This window comes from Pistacia vera, unplaced genomic scaffold, assembly GCF_008641045.1.
Source record: "Pistacia vera cultivar Batoury unplaced genomic scaffold, PisVer_v2 Contig117, whole genome shotgun sequence".
NCBI classification, from domain to species: domain Eukaryota; kingdom Viridiplantae; phylum Streptophyta; class Magnoliopsida; order Sapindales; family Anacardiaceae; genus Pistacia; species Pistacia vera.
This window is the reverse complement of record NW_022195215.1, coordinates 710,122-713,004: the sequence shown is the minus strand read 5'-3', so window position 1 is coordinate 713,004 and position 2,883 is coordinate 710,122. Positions and strand designations below refer to the sequence as shown.

Below are 2,883 nucleotides of genomic sequence, written 5' to 3'. Positions count from 1 at the left end.
ACCGATAAGTTTCCTCACCTTTATATGCTTTGTCCTAATATTTAAACTTTTCTATTATCTCTTGTATGGTATTCTCTACAAGTTCTCACTGCAAACCTTGAACTTCAGTTTCAAAAGGACTTTGAATGAAAGAGAAACAAGATTATTATAATTTTAAAATGTAACCAAAAGAAAAAATAAGAAAAACACAAAGGATGTATAATTAACCATGATTAAAAATAATTTATTCATAAATTGTATTCATTATTACTTTCACCACACAATACTTTTTGTTATTCCATCCATCTTTTTTCAGAAAAAGGTTAAATCAAAATAACTGGAAAAATAGAAAACTCAAGGATAACGAAAATTAAATCAAGATAAAGAATCTTAAGCGGTAGCAACACTGGGGAGGACGACTGTCTCAACAGTAAGTCCGGGCCCGATCCGAAGAGAACTCCCATTCAGACCTTCTCCTGTAGTCTTTAACCCATTTTCAATTGATTTCCTTCTCATTTCGTCCAAATAAACAAGACACAGGCGCTTGACATGTTACCATACTCGGAAAGCACATGTCTTGTGGCACCTACTTCTCTTCCTTAAGGCCCAATTTGATTTCAACTGGATCCAAAATTGCCGGACCACCGGGTGTGCAATCCAGAAAAGTGAGTTCCAATCTGAGATACCCAAAGGTTTGAATGCCTCAACCAAACTCTTCTCAATGTTCTTTGAAATAAGCCGGGAACATCTTTCAAAAGGTGAAATGTAAGCCCAACTTCACGAGAGGTCCATCATAGCCCCATCACTGTCAGGCAAAATTGTTTGAGCCGTAGAGACATTTTTCAAACATTGGCTTCTCAACTCCGGAACTGGATCAGAACCAACGATGACAGCAGCTGCACCATCACCAAACAAGGCTTGACCCACAAGACTGTCAAGGTGGGTGTCACTAGGACCACGGAAGTAACAGCAGTAATTTCTGAGCAGAACACAAGACACGGGCACCTTTGTTGTTCTCTGCTAAATCTTTGGCAAGGCGAAGACCGTGCCACCGGCGAAGCAACCTTGTTGGTACATCATGTAACGTTTAACAGACGGACGAAGGCCTAAGAGCTTGGTGAGTTGGTAGTCACACCAGGCATGTCACACCACTAGTGGTGCAAAACACCAAGTGGGTGATTTTGGATTTGGCTGACCCCATTCCTTAATAGCCTTGGTGGCGGCTTCTTTGCCTAGCTTTGGTACCTCAACCACCACCATATCTTGCCTGGCATCCAATGAAGGCGCCATGTATTCACAAACACGTGGTTTTCTTTCAAAATCTCCTCATTCAAGTACATGTATCGCTTCTTGATCATGGATTTTTCACCTGAAATATATGACAAAACAAAATCAATTGAAATAATGTTAGGGAATTTATTGTGTGTATGCAAACGTCCCAAACATACTAATAAGGAGATGATGGGTAAATGATGATGCTGATGACTTACACATGCGCTTGAATTTCTCTTTAAGCTCTGTCTTGTGCTCACTGTTGGTATACGGAAGTAATTCAGGATATGTGCTTTGATCACACAGTTGGAGAGTTGCGGTACCGATTGCCATGACAGTGGCCGGACCTTCGGCACGTTGAGCCTTGAGAACTTCGTCAACACTCACCATTTTTTTCTCTCACGTAAGCAAGGGAAAGGACAAAGTTTGTATTTGCTAAGGAAATAAAATGAGTGTTGAGTGGATTGTTGTTAGTTTGGTGAGTATTTATAGGAGGGAAGATGGCTTGGTAGCTGAATGTTAAGTGATATTTTATACAATAATTAAATCAATCACTATGCACTTGAGTTGGTGAATAACATTTGTTTAATGTGAAGAGTTCAGATTTTGATGAGATTCAACAAATATATTTGCAGGCTTGTGACTTATTCAAAGAAATACCAATATGAAAGAGGTAGATGATTGAAGGGTCAATTTAACCATAGATGCCATATGAGACCTAAAATTTAATTAACTAATTTCCCAAAATACTAGTTCAGATGATAGTTTAATTCAAAGATTGACTATTTGACTTTAATATATATGGGTAGGTAGTAATGAGTTTAGGATTTAAATTGTCTACATTCAATCGGTTGTGACTGATTTTGTTGGCTACCAACAACAATTTATTATTACTATTTTTTAAATTTTAATATTTTAAACTTATTTAAAAATAATAATTTATTAATTAAATTGATTAAAAGCGCAAGGTCAAATTAAGGATTTGATTAGACAGAATTTGTAGGTGCAGTCGTGTAGACTGTAGAGCCTAAAATTTTCAGGTCTTCATTTTTATTAATGAAAAAGAAAAACTAATTAGCAGCGGCAATTTGACCCGTAATTGCAAGAAGACAACGTGATCTTTTTATGTTCCTAAATAAAGCCATCATTTCATTGAAGATTCTTCATTCTTTAAAAAATTTGAGTTTCTGAAATATAATATTTAAAATTATTTTTTAAATAAAATAGAAATAAGTATATTTCAAATTTGCAGGATTTGCTGTTCCAACCGCTAAGGTTGTGGCGGTGGCTTCAGCAGGTTGACCATTTTTGCTCTAATGTTTAATACAAAGTCATTATTGTGGTGTTTTTATTTAACAAAGATATGAAATGGTTTTATGATATTTATAAGAAATAGATAAGATGTCATGCAATTGAATATTTCTATAAAAATATTAATTAACTGGTTTAGGGTAAGATCTATAAATCAATACTAGTTTGAGAACAGATTTATTTGATTGGAAGGTTGGTGGTACAACTGAGTTTAGAGCTGGTTTTTTGCACTTCTCTATTGTTAGAACTCAATAGAATACAACATGAATGGAAAAGAATTAGTTCTTCGAGGGAACTAGACCTCCTAAGAAGAGTGTTTTT

At 35.7% G+C, this 2,883-nt stretch overlaps 1 pseudogene; it reads right to left on the bottom strand.

The window, feature by feature from the left end:
- Nucleotides 1-369: 369 nt before the first annotated feature.
- On the bottom strand, nucleotides 370-1,641 carry LOC116105868 (annotated as a pseudogene).
- Between the last annotated feature and the right edge of the window lie 1,242 nt (nucleotides 1,642-2,883).